The sequence below is a fragment of the Scyliorhinus torazame genome, chromosome 7, assembly GCF_047496885.1.
Source record: "Scyliorhinus torazame isolate Kashiwa2021f chromosome 7, sScyTor2.1, whole genome shotgun sequence".
Classification (NCBI taxonomy): Eukaryota; Metazoa; Chordata; class Chondrichthyes; order Carcharhiniformes; family Scyliorhinidae; genus Scyliorhinus; species Scyliorhinus torazame.
The window spans coordinates 117,260,974-117,280,038 of NC_092713.1; the positions used below are offsets into that span (position 1 = coordinate 117,260,974).

Below are 19,065 nucleotides of genomic sequence, written 5' to 3' on the forward strand. Positions count from 1 at the left end.
AGGGTTTTTTACAAAGGGATAGGCAGTCAGGGGGCATAGCGTTGCCCAGCCTGTCATACTACTATTGGGCTCCGAATATTGAAAAAGTGCAGGGGTAGTATATGGGAATGAAGTCCATGTGGGGGAGGATTGAAAGAAATGACTAAGGGCACCAGTTTGAGAACATTGTTCATGGCTCCCCTTCTGTTTTCCCCACTAAGATGGACCGCCAACCCGGTGGTGGTGGCTTTCTTGAGAATATGGGGACAGTTTAGGCGCTATTTTAAACTGGGTGCTCTGTCTGTGTTGGCCCCAATTTGTGAAAACCATTGTTTTATGTCAGCAGTTTTGGACTCGTTCTTTGGGGTTTGGAGGGGGGAGGTGTTAGAGGGGTTTGGTGACCTGTTTATAGATGGGATGTTTATTAGTTTTTTTTCTTTTTTTAAATAAATTTAGAGTACCCAATTCTTTTTCCAATTAAGGGGCAATTTAGCGTGGCCAATCCACCTAGCTTGCACATTTTTGAGTTGTGGGGGCGAAACTCACGCACACACGGGGAGAATGTGCAAATTCCACACTGACAGTGACCCAGAGCCGGGATCAAACCCGGGAGCTTGGCGCCGTGAGGCCACAGTGCTAACCCACTGCGACACCGTGCTGCCCTGTTTATTAGTTTTGAGGAATGGATGGAGAAGTACAAGCTTCCAAATATTAACCAGTTTCAGTACCACGAGGTGCAAAACTTTGTACGCAAGGAGGTCGCTTCCTTCCCTTTGGCCTCTAGGCGGTTTATGTAGTTGAGGGGAGGGTGTTGGAGATTTATGGTCGGCTGGTGTTGACGGAGCAGGTCCCATTGGATGAGCTGAAAAAAGACATGGGAGGAGTTGGGCCAGGAGATTGAGGCAGTGGGTGTGGAGCGAGGCTCTATATAGCTTCAATTCTACCTCCTTGTGCACTAGGCTCAGCCTGATTCCATTTGGTGCATAGGGTACATTTAACTAGGGCACAAATGACTGGGTTTCTTTCTGATGTAGATAAATGTGAGTGATCCTCTAGGAGCTGATACATCAAACACACATGTTCTGGTCCTGTGCTAAGCTTCTGAGTTTCTGTGTCTCCTTCAGACCATGTTGAGAATTCTTACGGTTGATTTGGAACCATGCCCTTTGGTGGCTATTTTGGGGATCTCAGATTTACAGGAGTTGCAGACAGGTGTGAAGGTGGATGCCCTTGCCTTTGCTTCCTTAATAGCCTGTAGGCGAGTTATGTTTGGTTGGAAGTCTTTGGCCCCGCCCAATGCCACGGCGTGGTTAAGCGACTTGATCGGGTTTTAGTACTGGGAAAAAAATCAAATATGTAATGAGAGGTCGGCTGAAAGGTTCTACCTGAGGTGGCAGTCGTTCATTTCCTATTTGAGGGAGTTGGTCACCGTCTGATGTTAGGAGGGGCAGAGGGGATTGGTTGCTGTTTCTCTTGGGTTGGGGGTATGGAAGGGTTGAAATGCTGAAAACTATTGTATGTAAATGGATATAAGATGTTATATTTAAAAAATTGTTTCTAAAAATATATTTTTTTAAAGTCATCAATCATCTGTCAAAAAATCCAGATACTCTTTTTTTTAGCCAATTCCCAAATTGCTTTAAATTCTTTCCCCTGGCGAGCATGAATTTTGCTCAACTCTTTCACAGCAAGGGCTTTATCCTTCTGAAGTTTTATTTACACTCCAAAACTTTAATACGTCCTTGTAATTCCACAGTATCAACATTTGTTAGAGCCAAATCATTTTATTTTGTTGTCTTTTAGCTGCTGTATCCCACTTTGACAACTGTGGCTTAGGATCAGACAGTGAATTCATTTTCAGTAGCTGTAGATTCTTTGTTGTCAGTCTGAGGCTTCAGTATCTTTTCAATCAGAAATTTGAGCTTTTGACTCTAGGCATCCCTCGAGTCAGAAAACATTATCTTTTACAACCGATTCAGAGACAAGTACATGTTCTTCCAAATTCACTGATCTGTGTGACACTTACCGTTACACACTTTAATTTCATGGAAAAATCTGGAGGCTGAACATGGTCTTCAGCAGATCGTTCCTCAAGATAAGGTCAACATTTTTTAAAAAGGTTTTCCAATTAAGGGGCAATTAAAGTGATACCCACACAGACACGAGGAGAATGTGCAAACTCCACACGAACAGATAGTTGCTTCGCGGATTTGAGTCTTTTCGGCGGGAATTCAGCTGTTGGAGTGGGCGGAGCTACAGAGTCGAGCGGTGAGTATTTAAACTAGCTGCTCCGCTGCTCAAACAGTGGCCACAGGGTCTTTGGGGATAAATTTGAAGAGTGACATCACAGCAAAGCAGTGACCTGATTGGCTGGTAAGGAAAGTGCTCCAATTAGCAGTAGCTGGGAGAAATGTAACTCTTCGTGTGTTGGTAAGTATTGTGATTGGTAAGTAAAATCTTTATTCCTTTCACTTATTCATTATTTGATATTATATTTGTAATCAGTTAAGGTAAAGTGTAAAAATGGCAGGAGATCCTTGAACCGTGTTATGCTCCTCGTGCTCAATGTGGGAGTTCAGGGACGCGGCCAACGCCCCTGACTCCTTCATGTGCAGGAAATGTGTCCAGCTGCAGCTCCTGTTAGACCGCATGACGGCTCTGGAGCTGCGGATGGACTCACTTTGGAGCATCCCCGATGTTGAGGAGGTCGTGGATCGCACGTTCAGTGAGTTGGTCACACCGCAGATTAGGATTGGTGAGGGAGAAAGGGAATGGGTGACCAAAAGGCAGAGAAAGAGCAGGAAGGCAGTGCACGTGTCCCCTGCGGTTATCTCCCTCCAAAACAGGTATGCCGTTTTGGATATTGTTGGGGGAGATGACTCACCAGGGAAAGGCAGTAGTAGCCAGGCTCATGGCACCGTGGCTGGCTCTGCTGCACAGAAGGGCGGGAAAAAGACTGGCAGGGCTGTAGTCATAGGGGATTCAATCGTAAGGGGAGTAGACAGGCGTTTCTGTGGTCGAAACGAGACTCCCGAATGGTATGTTGCCTCTCAGGTGCACAGGTCAGGGATGTCTCAGATCGGCTGCAGGACATACTGAAGGGGGAGGGTGAATAGCCAGTTGTTGTGGTGCATCTCTGCACCAACAATATAGGTAAAAAACGGGACAAGGTCCTACAACAAGAATTTAGGGAGTTAGGAGATAAGTTTAAAAAGTAGGACCTGAAAGGTAGTAATCTCAGGATTGCTACCAGTGCCACGAGACAGTCAGAGTAGAAATTCAAGAATAGTCAGAATGAATACGTGGCTTGAGAGATGGTGCAGGAGGGAGGGGTTCAGATTTTTGGGATATTGGAACCGGTTCTGGGGGCGGTGGGACCATTACAAATCGGATGGTCTACACCTGGGCCGGACTGGAACCAATGTCCTAACACTGCTAACACTGTTGGGGAGGTTTTAAACTAATGTGGCAGGGGGATGGGAATCAGATTAGGAAGTTAGAGGTCAGTAAATAGGCAGCAACTGAAGCCAGTAAGGTACGAGATAATAAACTCATTGTGACTCAGGGGAAGAGTAGACAGGGAAGAGATGATGAATGCAAAGGGACAGGTGGTCTGAGGTGCATTTGTTTTAATGCGAGAAGTGTAGCAGGTAAGGCAGATGAACTTAGGGCTTGGATTAGTACCTGGGAATATGATGTTATTGGTATTACTGAGATTTGGTTGAGGGTAGGGCAAGATTGGCAACTAAATATCCCAGGGTGTAGATGCTTCAGGAGGGATAGAGAGGGAGGTAAAAGGGGTGGAGGAGTTGCATTACTGGTCAGAGATGATATCACAGCTGTGATTAAGGAGGGCACTATGGAGGATTTGAGCACTGAGGCAATATGGGTGGAGCTAAGAAATAGGAAGGGTGCAGTAACATTGTTGGGACTTTACTACAGGCCTCCCAAAAGCGAGCGTGATGTAGAGATACAAATATGTAGACAGATTATAGAAAAATGTAGGAGCAATAGGGTGGTCGTGATGGGAGATTTTAACTTCCCCAACATTGAATGGGACTCATGTAGTGTTGGAGGCGTAGATGGAGCAGAATTTGTAAGGACCATCCAGGAGAGGTTTTTTTTGAGCAGTATGTAAATAGTCCAACTCGGGAAGGGGTCATACTGGACCTGGTATTGGGGAATGATCCCGGCCAGGTGGTTGAAGTTTCAGTGGGTGATTACTTTGGGAATAGTGATCACAATTCCGTAAGTTTTAGAATACTCATGGACAAAGACGAGAGTGGTCCTAAAGGAAGAGTGCTAAATTGGGGAAAGGCCAAGTATAAGAAAATTCGGCAGGAGCTAGGGAATGTGGATTGGGAGCAACTATTTAAGGGTAAATCCACATTTGAAATGTGGGAGTCTTTTAAGGAAAGGTTGATTAGAGTGCAGGACAGACATGTCCCTATGAAAATGAGGGATAGAAATGTCAAGTTAGGGAACCATGGGTGACGGGTGGAATTGTGAGACTAGCTAAGATGAAAAAGGAAGCATACATAAGATCTAGGCGACTTAAAACTGATGAAGCTTTGGAGGAGTATCGGGAAAGTAGGACAAATCTCAAACGCGCATTAAAGAGGGCTAAAAGGGGTCATGAAATATCTTTGGCTAACAGGGTTAAGGAAAATCCCAAAGCCTTTTATTCGTATATAAGGAGCAAAAGGGTAACTAGAGAAGGAATTGGCCCACTCAAAGACAAAAGAGGGAATTTGCGCGTGGAGTCAGAGGAAATGGGTGAGATTCTTAATGCGTATTTTGCATCGGTATTCACCAAGGAGAGGGACATGACGGATGTTGAGGTTAGGGATGGATGTTTAAATACTCTAGATCAAGTCGGCATAAGGAAGGGAGAAGTTTTGGGTATTCTAAAAGGCATTAAGATGGACAAGTCCCCAGGTCTGGATGGGATCAATCCCAGGTTACTGAGCGAAGCGAGGGACGAAATAGCTGGGGCCTTAACAGATATCTTTGCAGCATCCTTGAGCACGGGTGAGGTCCCGGAGGACTGGAGAATTGCTAATGTCCCTTTGTTTAAGAAGGGTAGCAGGAATAATCCAGGGAATTATCGACCTGTGAGCCTGACGTCAGTGGTAGGCAAACTGTTGGAGAAGATACTGAGGGAAAGGATCTATTCAATTTGGAAGAAAATAGACTTATCAGTGATAGGCAGCATGGTTTTGTGCAGGGAAGGTCATGTCTTACAAACCTAATAGAATTCTTTGAGGAAGTGACAACGTTAATTGATGAGGGAAGGGTTGTAGATGTCATATACATGGACTTCAGTAAGGCATTTGATAAAGTTTCCCATGGCAGGTTGATGGAAAAGTGAAGTTGCATGGGGTTCAAGGTGTACTAGCTAGATGGATAAAGAACTGGCTGGGCAACAGGAGACAGAGAGTAGTGGTGGAAGGGAGTGTCTCAAAATGGAGAAGGGTGACTAGTGGTGTTCCACAGGGATCCGTGCTCGGACCACTGTTGTTTGTGATATACATAAATGATCTGGACGAAGGTATAGGTGGTCTGATTAGCAAGTTTGCAGATGATACTAAGATTGGTGGAGTTGCAGATAGCGAGAAGGACTGTCAGAAAATACAGCAAACTATAGATAGATTGGAGAGTAGGGCAGAGAAATGGCAGAGGGAGTTCAATCCAGGCAAATGCGAGGTGATGCATTTTGGAAGATCTAATTCAAGAACGGACTATATGGTCAATGGAAGAGTCCTGGGGAATATTGATGAACAGAGAGATCTGGGAGTTCAGGTCCATTGTACCCTGAAGGTGGCAACGCAGGTCGATAGAGTGGTCAAGAAGGACTTCCGGGTGCGGCAATGCGGAGCTGAGCCGCACGATTCGGCAGCTCCCGCTACCACGGACCTTCGGGTTCGCTAGAAGAGCCCCAATGGAACTTTTATTGAAACTAACCCGTGGGGAAGGTAAGAGGGAGGTCCCCCTCCAACCTGTATGAAATGGACTCGAAGCGTAACGGCCACAAAAGTGGCATTGGAGCAACGAGGAAAAAACGGGGAAAAAAGACAAAATGGCGGCAGCCAGAGACAAAGGTGAGCTGCAGGAGCTGGAGCAGCGGGAAGGTCCGGGGAAGAAAGATAGAATGGCGGCGGCCAGAGACAAAGTGGAGCTGCAGGAGTTTATTAGGCACTGCTTCGAGGAGCATCGCGAGGAGATGTGTAAGGAAATGCTGGCGCCTATGCTTTCGGCAATCGAAGGACTAGGGATCACCCAGAAGGCCCACGAGGTTCAGATCCAGGAGATACAAAAAAGAGTTGGTCAGAACGAGGACGAGTTCTCGGGTCTGGCGGTGAGAGTGGAGCAGAACGAGGCGCTACACAGGAGCTGGGCGGGAAGACTCGAAGACCCGGAGAACAGGTCGAAGAGAAAGAATCTGCGGATCCTGGGTCTCCCTGAAGGAGCGGAGGGGGCCGATGCCGGGGCATACGCGAGCACGATGCTTGGGGCGATGATGGGCAAGGAGGCCCCTTCGAGGCCGCTGGAGTTGGACGGGGCACACCGGGTGCTGGCGAGGAGGCCCCGGGCAAATGAGCCGCCAAGAGCGATGGTGGTGAGGTTCCACCGGTTCACGGACAGAGAGTGGGTCCTGAAATGGGCCAAGAAGGAGCGGAGCAGTAAGTGGGACAATGCAGATATCCGAATATACCCGGACTGGAGCACGGAGGTTGCAAAGCGGAGAGCGGGTTTCAACCGGGCCAAAGTGGTGTTGCACCGGAAAGAAGTGAAATTCGGAATGCTGCAGCCGGCGCGACTGTGGGTCACATACAAGGGCCAACACTATTACTTCGAAACGCCTGAAGAGGCGTGGACCTTTGTACAAGCCGAAAAGTTGGACTCTAACTGAGGGTTTGTGAGGGTGGGGGGGATATTTGAGGTTTGATGTGTGATGGTTGTTGTATATAGGGGGTCAATCACAATCACGTGCAGGAAATGTTACATGGGCTGGGGGAGAGAGACAAGGCCGCGACAGGAGCTGCGCCAGAGGGGGCAGAGCAGGCTTTGGAAAGCGTGGGGTTTGGTTTTTCCCACGTGCAGGAAGAAAGGTGGGAGGGGGAACTCCCACACGGGGAGGTCAATGGGATAGCGGGGGTAGCCGGGGTCAGCAGGTGTCAGCTGTCTTACGGGAGTGACATGGGGGGAGCAAAAAAGCTAGACAGGGGTCTAGCGGGGGGGAGGGAAGGGGGGGGGGAAAAGGGTTGCTGCTGCACTGGCCGAAAGGAAATGGGACATAGAAGAGGTGGTCGGGACTGGAGGGTGAGGGAGGCGTGGACACGGGACTGGCCCAGAAAAGGAGATGGCTAGTCGGCGGAGGGGGTGAGAGCCCCTCCAATCCGGCTGATAACGTGGAACGTGAGGGGGCTGAATGGGCCGGTGAAGAGTGCTCGAGTGTTCGCGCACTTAAAGGGACTGAAGGCGGACGTGGTCATGCTCCAAGAGACTCACCTGAAGGTGGAGGACCAGGTCAGGTTAAGAAAGGGATGGGTAGGACAGGTATTCCACTCAGGACTGGATGCGAAGAATAGAGGGGTGGCAATATTGGTGGGAAAGCGGGTGTCATTTGAGGCCAAGACTATTGTAGTGGACAATGGAGGGCGATATGTAATGGTGAGCGGTAGGCTACAGGGGACGTGAGTGGTGTTGGTAAACGTGTACGCCCCGAACTGGGATGATGCAGGATTCATGAAGCGCATGTTGGGGCGCATTCCAGACCTGGAGAAAGGAGGCCTGATAATGGGCGGGGCTTCAATACAGTGTTGGACCCAGCACTGGACCGCTCCAAATCAAGGACTGGAAAGAGGCCGGTGGCGGCCAAGGTACTTAGGGGGTTTATGGATCAGATGGGGGGAGTGGACCCATGGCGGTTTGCAAGGCCGCAGGCCAGGGAATTTTCTCTTTTCCCATGTACACAAAGCCTACTCCCGGATAGATTTTTTTGTTCTGGGCAGGGCGCTCATCCCGAGGGTGGAGGGGACAGAGTATTTGGCCATAGCCGTTTCGGACCATGCCCCGCACTGGGTGGAACTGGAGCTGGGAGAGGAGAGGGACCAATGCCCGCTGTGGCGGCTGGATGTGGGACTGCTGGAGGACGAGGTGGTGTGTGGGAATGTGAGGGGGTGTATCGAAAGGTACTTGGAGGCCAACGACAACGGGGAGGTGCGGGTGGGGGTGGTATGGGAGGAGTTGAAGGCGGTGGTCAGAGGAGAGCTAATCTCCATTAGGGCTCACAGGGAGAAGACAGAGGGCATGGAAAGGGAGAGGTTAGTGGCAGAGATTTTGAGAGTGGACAGGAGATACGCAGAGGCCCAGGAGGAAAGATTAGTTGTGAAAGACGACGGCTCCAGACGGAGTTTGATCTGTTGACCACAGGGAAGGCGGAGACACAGTGGAGGAAAGCGCAGGGGGCGACCTATGAGTATGAGGAAAAGGCTAGTCGGATGCTGGCACACCAGCTCTGTAAAAGGATGGCAGTGAGGGAAATAGAGGGAGTCAAAGATGGAAGGGGAGCCACGGTTCGGAGTGTGACAAAAATAAACGAGGTATTTAAGGCCTTCTATGAAGAGCTGTACAGATCCCAGCCCCCAACGGGGGAAGAGGGTATGAGACGATTCCTAGACCAGCTGAGATTCCTGAGGGTGGAGGAGCAAGAAGTGGCTGGTCTGGGGGCACCAATTGGGTTGGAGGAGCTGAGCAAGGGTTTAGGGAGCATGCAGGCGGGGAAGGCCCCGGGACCGGACGGGTTCCCAGTGGAGTTCTACAGGAAGTACGTAGACCTGTTGGCCCCGCTATTAGTGAGGACCTTTATCGAGGCAAGAGAGGAGGGGACCCTACCTCCGACAATATCGGAAGCGACAATTTCTTTGATCCTAAAGCGGGACAAGGACCCACTGCAATGTGGATCGTACAGGCCGATCTCGCTCCTTAATGTGGATGCAAAGTTGCTGGCAAAAGTGCTGGCCACGAGGATCAAGGACTGTGTCCCGGGGGTGATTCACGAGGACCAGACAGGATTTGTAAAGGATAGGCAACTAAACACCAATGTGCGGCGGCTCTTAAACGTGATAATAATGACATCGGTGGAGGGAGAAGCGGAGATAGTGGCAGCTATGGACGCGGAGAAGGCCTTTGACCGAGTAGAGTGGGAGTACCTCTGGGAGGTGCTGCGTAGGTTTGGGTTCGGGGGAGGGTTTATCAATTGGGTTAAGCTCCTTTACAGAGCCCCGATGGCGAGTGTAGTGACGAACCGGCGGAGGTCGGAGTACTTTCGGCTGTACCGAGGGACGAGGCAGGGGTGCCCCCTGTTGTTCGCATTGGCGATTGAACCATTGGCCATATCATTGAGGGAGTCTAATAAATGGAGGGGGGTGGTCCGAGGGGGAGAAGAGCATCAGGTGTCGCTATATGCGGATGACCTGTTGCTGTACGTGGCGGATCCAATGGAGGGGATGGTGGAGGTCATGCAGACCCGAAGGGAGTTTGGGGAGTTTTCGGGCTATAAGCTCAATGTAGGGAAGAGTGAGCTCTTTGTATTACAGGCGGGGGACCAAGAAAGAGGGATAGGGGACCTACCGCTGAGTTGGCGGAGGGGAGCTTTCGGTATCTGGGGATCCAGATAGCCAGGAGTTGGGGGACCCTACATAAACTGAATCTGATGAGGTTGGTGGAGCAAATGGAGGAGGATTTTAAAAGATGGGACATGTTACCGCTCTCGCTGGCGTGTAGAGTGCAATCGGTCAAAATGGTGGTCCTTCCGAGGTTTTTGTTTGTGTTTCAGTGCCTTCCCATCGTGATCACTAAGGCCTTTTTTAAGAGAGTAGGCAGGAGTATTATGGGGTTTGTGTGGGCGAATAAGACCCCAAGGGTAAGGAGAGGGTTCCTGGAACGCAGTAGGGACCGAGGAGGGTTGGCGCTGCCAAACCTGGGGAGCTACAACTGGGCAGCAAATGTGGCGATGATCCGCAAGTGGGTTATGGAGGGAGAGGAGGCGGCATGGAAGAGGATGGAGATGGCGTCCTGCAAAGGAACGAGTCTGGGGGCGTTGGTGACTGCACCGCTGCCGCTCTCGCCAACAAAGTATACCACGAGCCCGGTGGTGGCGGCAACGCTAAGGATCTGGGGCCAGTGGAGACGGCACAGGGGTGCAATGGGAGCATCGGTGTGGTCCCCGATCAGGGGTAACCATCGGTTTGCCCCTGGAAAATGGACGGGGGGTTCCAGAGCTGACATCGGGCGGGGATTGGAAGAATGGGGGACCTGTTCATTGACAGAACGTTTGCGAGCCTAGGGGCACTGGAGGAGACGTTTGAGTTACCCCCGGGAAATGCCTTTAGATATATGCAGGTGAGGGCTTTTGTGAGGCGACAGGTGAGGGAATTCCCGTTGCTCCCGGCACAAGAAATTCAAGACAGGGTGATCTCGGGCACATGGGTCGGGGAGGGCAAGGTGTCGGCAGTACACCAGGAGATGAAAGAAGAGGGGGAAGCGCTGGTAGAAGAGTTGAAGGGTAAATGGGAGGAGAAACTGGGGGAGTAGATCGAGGAAGGTCTGTGGGCTGATGCCCTGGGTAGGGTTAATTCCTCCTCCTCGTGTGCCAGGCTCAGCCTGATACAATTTAAGGTGGTTCACAGAGCTCACTTGACGGGGGCAAGGTTGAGCAGGTTCTTTGGGGTAGAGGACAGATGTGGAAGGTGCTCAGGGAGCCCGGCGAACCATGTCCATATGTTTTGGTCATGCCCGGCACTGGAGGGGTTCTGGAGAGGAGTGGCGGGAGCAATATCTCAGGTGGTGAAAGTCCGGGTCAAGCCAAGCTGGGGGCTAGCAATATTCGGTGTAGTGGACGAACCGGGAGTGCAGGAGGCGAAAGAGGCCGGTATCCTGGCCTTTGCGTCCCTAGTAGCCCGACGAAGGATCTTGCTACTGTAGAAGGAGGCGAAGCCCCCCAGCGTGGAGGCCTGGATAAACGATATGGCTGGGTTCATAAAGTTGGAGAGGATTAAGTTCGCCTTGAGAGGGTCTGTGCAGGGGTTCTACAGGCGGTGGCAACCGTTCCTAGACTATCTCGCGGAGCGTTAGATGAAGCAGCAGCAGCAACCCGGTGGGGGGGGCTGCCTGGGGTGGATAAGCAAGAGATAACATGAAGAGTCGGGGAAACTAGCACATACGGGAGAGAGCCAGTGTACAAAGCTATGTAAATATACTATTTTGCCATGTATATATCTTGCTCTGCGTGATTTCTCGTTTCTTTTTTTTTTTGTTACGGGTGGGTGGGGGGGTTATTTTTTGTAAGGGAGAAAAATTGTGTTAAAAATTTTAATAAATATATATATTTTTTTAAAAGAGTGGTCAAGAAGGCATACAGCATGCTTGCCTTCATCGGACTGGGTATTGAGTACAAGAGTCGGCAGGTCATGTCACAGTTGTATAGAACTTTGGTTCGGCCACATTTGGAATACTGAGTACAGTTCTGGTCGCCACATTACCAGAAGGATGTGGATGCCTTAGAGAGGGTGCAGAGGAGGTTCACCAGGATGTTGCCTGGTATGGAGGGTGCTAGCTTTGAAGAAAGGTTGAGTAGATTAGGATTGTTTTTGTTGGAAAGACGGAGGTTGAGGGGGGACCTGATTGAGGTCTACAAAATTATGAGCGGTATGGACAGGGTGGATAGCAACATGCTTTTTCCAAGAGTGGGGGTGTCAATTACAAGGGGTCACAATTTCAAGGTGAGAGGAAAGTTTAAGGGAGATGTGTGTGGAAAGTTTTTTACATAGAGGGTGGTGGGTACCTGGAACGCTTTGCCAGCGGAGGTGGTAGAGGTGGGCACGATAACATTATTTAAGATGCATCTAGACAGATATATGAACGGTTGGGGAACAGAGGGAAGTAGATCCTTGGAAAATAGGCAACAGGTTTAGATAAAGGATCTGGATCGGCGCAGGCTGGGAGGGCCGAATGGCCTGTTCCTGTGCTGTAATTTTTCTTGTTCTTTTGTGACTCAGGGCCGGGATCAAACCCGGGTCCTCAGCGCTGTGAGGTAGCAATGCTAACCACTGTGCCATTGTGCCACCCAAAGGTCAGCATTTAAAAATAATAATTTAGAATACCCAATTCTTTTTTTCCAATTAAGGGGCAATTTCACGTGGCCAATCCACCTACCCTTCACATCTTTGGGTTGTGGGGGTGAGACCCACGCAGACACTGGGAAAGTGTGCAAACTCCACACGGACAGTGACCCAGGGCCGGGATCGAACCCGGGTCCTCAGCACTGTAAGGCAGCAGTGCTAACCATTGTGCCACGGTGCTGCCCATCCTGGCTGGGAGGTTTGCTAGAGTCATTTGGGAGGATTTAAACTAGTATGGCAGGGGGGTGGGAACCAGAGTGTTAGCTTAGAAGGTGTCATAGCTGATGGGGAAATAGAGAACAAAAATAAGAGAAGACCATCACCCTCAGGCAGAGCATAAAAGGTGACCAGTGTGAGAAGAAAGGTGGTCAATGCAGAACTGATGGCGTTGTACCTTTCATAGAATTTACAGTGCAGTAGGAGGTGCTTCGGCCCATCGAGTCTGCACTGGCTCTTGGAAAGAGCACCCCACTTTAGCCCACACTTCCAACCTATTCCCTTAACCCAGCAACCCCACCGAACCTTTTTGAACACGAAGGGCAATTTTGCATAGCCAATCCATCTAATCTGCACATCTTTGAACTGTGGGAGGAAACCGGAGCACCCGGAGGAAACCCACGCAGACACTGGGAGAACATGCAGACCGGGTCCGCACAGACAGGGACCCAAGCCGAGAATCGAACCTGGGACCCGTGAAGCAACTGTGCTAACCATTGTGCTCCCTTGATGCCCGCAGTATATGGAGCAAGGTAAATGAGCTTGTTGCTCACATTGAAAATGGCCGGTACGATGTGGTGGGCATCACAGAGACGTGGCTGCAAGGGGATCAGGGCTGGGATCTAAATATACAAGGATATGTGTCCTATCGAAAGGACAGGCAGATGGGCAAAGGGGGTGGGGTTGCATTGTTAGTAAGGAATGAAGAAGATAGGGCAGCACGGTGGCGCAGTGGTTAACACTGCTGCCTCACGGCACCGAGGTCCCAGGTTCAATCCCGGCCCTGGGTCACTGTCCGTGTGGAGTTTGCATGTTTTCCCCTGTTTGCATGGGTTTCGCCCCCACAACCCAAAGAGGTACAGTGTAGATGGATTGGCCACGCTAAATTGCCCGTTAATTGGAAAAATGAATTTATTTTTAAAAAAGGAATGAAGTTAAATCGGTAGCAAGGACAGATATAGGATCAGAAGGCATAGAATCTCGGAGGGTAGAATTGAGGAATCCCAAAGGAAAAAATACCCTGATTGGAGTAATGCATAGGCCCCCGAGCAATAGTCAGGATGTGGGGCAGAAAATAAATCAGGAGATAGAAAAGGCATATAAAAAAAGCAATATTACAATAATCATGGGGGACTTCAATATGCAAGTGGACTGGGAAAATCAGGTTGGTAGTGGATCCCAAGAAAAGGAATTTGTGGAATGTCTCAGAGATTTTTTTTTGAGCAGCTTGTGACAGAACCTACTAGCGAACAGGCAATTCTGGATTTGGTGATGTGTAATGAGGCAGACTTGATTAGGGAACTGAAGGTGAAGAAACCCTTCGGGAGCAGTGACCACAATTATGATAGAATTTACCCTGCAATTTGAGAGGGAGAAGCTGGAATCAGATGTAACGGTTTTACAATTAAATAAGGATAACTACAAAGACATGAAGGAGGAGCTGGCCAGAGTTGATTGGAAAAGGAGCCGAGCAGGGAAGTTGGTGGAACAGCACTGGCAGGAGTTTGGGGGGTTATTCGGGAGGCACAACAGAAATTCATCCCAAGGTGGAGGAAACATGCTAAGGGGAGGACAAGGCATCCATGGCTGACGAGGGAAGTCAAGAACAGCATGAAAGAAAAAGCATACAAAGTGGTGAGGATTAGTGGGAAGCCTTTAAAAGCGAGCAGTGGGTAACTAAAAAAGCAATAAGGGGGGAGAAGATGAAATATGAGTGCAAGCTAGCTAGTAATATAAACAAAGCTAGGAAGAGTTTTTTTTCAATATATAAAAGGCAAGAGAAAGGTTAAAATAGACATTGGACCACTGGAAAATGTGGCTGGAGAAGTAATAATGGGTAGCAAAGAAATGGTAGAAAACTGGATAGTTACTTTGTATCAGTCTTCACGGTGGAAGACACCAGTGAGATGCCAGAGCTCCAGGAGAATCAAGGAGCAGAGGTGAGTGTAGTGGCCATTATTAAGGAGAAGGTTCTGGGGAAACTAAATGGTATGAAGGTGGTTAAATCACCTGAACCGGATGGACTACACCCCAGGGTTCTAAAAGGGATAGCTGAGGATACTGTGGTAATCTTTCAGGAATCACTGGAGATGGGGAGGGTCCCAGAGGACTGGAAAGTGGCTAATGTAACACCGCTGTTTAAGAAGGGAGGGAGGCAGAAGACAGGAAATTATAGGCCGGTTAGCTTGACTTTGGTCATTGGTAAGATTTTAGAGTCCCTTATTAAAGATGGGATCGCGAAGTACTGGAAGTGTATGATAAAATAGGACTGACTCAGCATGGCTTTGTCAAGGGGAGGTCATGTCTGACAAATCTGTAGAGTTCTTTGAGGAGGTAACAAAGAAGCTAGACAAAGGAGAACCAGTGGATGTGATTTATTTAGATTTCCAGAAGGCCTTTGACAAGGTGCTGCATAGGAAACTGTTAAGTAAGTTAAGAGCCCATGGTGTTAAGGTTAAGATCCTGGCACGGATAGAGGATTGGCTGACTTGCAGAAGGCAGAGAGTGGGGTTAAAGGGATCTTTTTCAGGATGGTAGCCGGTGACTAGTGGTGTGCCTCAGGGGTCTGTGCTGGGACTACAACTTTTCACAATATATATTAATGATCTGGAAGAAGGAACTGAAGGCACTATTGCTACATTTGCAGATGATACAAAGATCTGTAGAGGGACAGGAAGCAGGGGGGTTGCAGAAAGACTTGGACAGGCTGAGAGAGTGGACAAAGAAGTGGCAGATGGAATTCAATGTGGAAAAGTATGAGGTTATGCACTTTGGAAGGAGGAATGGAGGCAAAGACGATTTTCTAAATGGGAAATGCTTAGGAAATCAGAAGCACAAAAGGACTTGGAAGTCCTTGTTCAAGATTCTCTTATGGTTAACGTGCAGGTTCAGTTGGCAGTTAGGAAGGAAAATGCAATGCTTGCATTCGTGTCGAAGGCTAGAATACAAGACCAGGGATGTATTTCGAGGCTGTACAAGGCTCTGGTCAGACCCCATTTGGCGTTTTGTGAACAGTTTTGGGCCCCATATCTTTTTGTTAAGATAAATTTAGAGTACCCAATTAATTTTTCCAATTAATGGGCAATTTAGCGTGGTTAATCCACCTACCCTGCACATCTTTGGGTTGTGGGGGAGAAACCCACGCAAACACGGGGAGAATGTGTAAACTCCACACGGACAGTGACACAGAGCGGGGATCAAACCTGGGCCTTCAGCGTCGTGAGGCAGCAGTGGTACCCTTTGGGCCCCATATCTAAGGAAGGATGTGCTGGCCTTGGAAAGTGTCCAGAGGAGGTTCACAAGAATGATCCCTGGAATGAAGAGCTTGTCGTATGAGGAACGGTTGTGGACTCTGGGTCTGTACTCATTGGGACTTTAGAAGGATCGGGGGGGTGTCTTATTGAAACTTGCAGGATACTGCAAGGCCTGGATAGAGTGGACGTGGAGAGGATGTTTCTACTTGTAGGAAAAATTAGAACCAGAGCACACCATCTCAGACTAAAGGGACGATCCTTCAAAACAGAGATGAGGAGGAATTTCTTCAGCCAGAGGGTGGGGAATCTGTAGAACTCTTTGCCGCAGAAGGCTGTGGAGGCCAAATCATTGAGTGTCTTCAAGACCGAGATAGATAGGTTCTTGATTAATAAGGGGTTCAGGGGTTATGGGGAGAAGGCAGGAGAATGAGGATGAGAAAAATATCAGCCATGATTGAATGGCGGAACAGACTCGATGGTCCGAGTGGCCTAATTCTGTTCCTATGTCTTATAGTCTTATCACAGAATATTCTTACGAATTGTCCTGATCAGTGCAAGATGAAAGGCTTTAACAAAAAATTACTCTTTTTTTTTCCAGCAATATTCAAATGCTACACTACCATACAACTAAATAATCGGGCCTGAAACCTTGGTGCCATTGTTTTTTGAATATTGTTATGTACACCTGTGGCCTGATGGAGTACTATCATGTTGTGACATCATTGGGCAGAATTGGGAAAATGGATAAGATTGAAGGAGGGAATATATTGATGGCACTTGATTATTAGTAACAGTCCGTGGGGTCATTGATCCAGCTTACAACTTTTAATCACAAGTATGTTTTTGCAATGAAGTCGTGACTCAATCATACAGCTTGCAATTGAAAAGTCACAAAGGATTTCCTGAATTTTATAGTATTTTCGAATTTCCTTTTGAAACAGAATTCCTCTGTTTGAAGAATGTGTGATATCATGCAAAAGAGCTTGCCATATTGTTTAATTTAGGGACGATTTTAAAAATAAGTTGGGAGGTGTGATTGCATAAATTACATGGAAATAATATAAATATCAACAAAGTGAATAAAATAGCCTGTGCCTCTTAAACTACCAGCTCTGAAAGAAATCTCTGTTCGGTAATTGCAAAGGGTGAATGATCATCCATAATCTGGATAGGTGTCCACAAAATGCTGTGTCTGTTGTGCTTTTTTAACATAAATCCTGTTTAAATAAACCCACAGATAACAGACCAAAGCCATTAACTGTTTTAAAGTCTAGTCAATTCAGGAACCAGTGACTGTTTCACTTATCCTTTTACAGTTAATTAAACCCTACCTTTTGGTACTTTAAATATAAAAATTGCCGATCTGGAGAGGAGGGTTATTGTAAACTTTAGAAGCTGTGGTTCAGTTGGTACTGTTATTGCCTCTGAGTTAGAACACAAAAACACAAGCGATTGGAGCAAGGTTAGACCATATAGTCTGTCAAATCTGCTCCACCATTCAATATGATCATGGCTGATCTTGGGCTTCAACTCTACTTTCCTGAACATTTCCCATGTTCCTTAATTTTCTGAGAGCTCAAAAAGCTGTCTATTTTAGCCTTAAATATAATCAAATGTGGAGAATTCAACCCTCTAGGATAGAGAATTTCAAAGATTCACAATCCTGATGAAGTAATTTCTCCTCATCTCAGTGCAAAATGCGCGTCCCCCTTATCCCGACACTTTACCCCCATGTTTTAGATTTCCAAACCAGTGGAAATAACCTCTCGGTGTCTACCCTACCAGACCCCTACAAACTCTTGCATGTTTCAATGAGATCCCCTCATTATTCTAATTCCAGAATCTGGAGCTTCTGACTCTGAGGCAGGGGTGCAACCCACTGTGCCACAAGACCTACCCTGATAATATTAATTACCTTAATTTCCTCACTCTTTTTAGGACCTAGGATACCTTCTATCTTTGGCCTGTAACTTGTTTCTTTTACTGTGAAAATCGATGCAACACATTTGTTCACTATCTCTGCTGTTTTCCTCATTTTCCATGATAATTGCACCTGCCTTTGCTTCTAAGGGACCATCAAGGCTTGTGGTTAAAGTCCCACCCCAGGACCTGAGTACAAAAATCAAGGCTGACACTCTAATACAATACTGAGGGAGAGTTATACTTTTGGTGCCAGCACCTTTCGGTAGAAAGGTTAAACTGAGGCCCCATTTGCTCTCTCATGGATGTAAAAGAGCCCATGGCCCAAGACTGTTAGAAATTAGTTATGAGCACTGTTGCTTCACAGCACCAGGGACCCGAGTTTGATTCCTGGCTTGGGTCATAGTCTGTGTGGAGTCTGCACATTCTCCCTGTGTCTGCTTGGGTCTCACCCCCATAATCCAAAGATGTGCAGATAGGTGGATTGGCCACGCTAAATTGCCTCTTAATTGGGAATAAAAATGAATTGCGTACTTTAAACTAGTTTTTAAAAAGTTTTTATGTCCTCATCATTAACCTGCACATCTACTTTCTTCTTTAACTTTGATTTTCTAATTCTCCATACAATTGGAACCCCCCCCCCCCAACATTTAGTTTAAAGCCCTTCTACAGCCCTAATTATGCGATTCGCCAGGCAGCATGATTTAGATGACGACTGTCCCATCGGTACAGGTCCCCTCTTCCCCAGTACTAGTGCCAATGTCCCATGAATTCAAACCTATTTCTCCCACACCAATCTTTGAGCCACGCATTTACATCCTTAATCTTATTGACCCTGTGCCAATTAGCTTGTGGCTCAGGTAATAATCCAGAATTTTTTATCTTTTTGGTTCTGCTTTTTAATTTAGCTTCTAGCTGTTCATACTCCCTTAGCAGAACCTCTGTCCTTGTTCATAAAAACATAAAAAGGATAAAAACTAAAGTAAAACTAGAAATAGAGAAAAAATGGGTCCTGAGGTTACGATCTGAAATGTATTAACCATTCGTGGGTGAACTGCCTACACGAAGAACAGAGTTTCAGTTGGAATTCACATGGAATAAGTTAGAACCAAAGATAGTTGCTGAGGAAGATGTGGCCATGAAAGCAAGCTTTGGGTGGTCCACCTCTGTGATTCTCTCTGTCATGCTGCTGGCAAACTGCAAGGGGTGTCATGACTTGGCACAAGTGATCTGAGCAGAACCCTTGATGTAAGAACTAAGCCTTTCACCACGTGACCCCTCAGTGCCTGTAGATTTTGCACACTTTAAATGACAGTGCAATCCGCCAAACATTTCCACCAGTTCAGAAGGAGCCAGTAAAATCAATCGTCACCTAACTTCAGAGTGGTTGATGATCCCTATAACACTGATGTTGTTGGAGAGTTGGTTGAAGGATCCGTCTTGCTGCTGAACACATCTACCTTGAAGGACAAGGAAAGCATACACGTGAATGCCACCAACAAATTTCCCTC

General features: G+C 47.8%; 1 protein-coding gene across 1 annotated transcript in view; it reads left to right on the forward strand.

The window, feature by feature from the left end:
• The window catches only part of acot11a (acyl-CoA thioesterase 11a), a 180,501-nt gene that overhangs the window by 25,042 nt on the left and 136,394 nt on the right, over positions 1-19,065 (forward strand). The window lies entirely within an intron of this gene.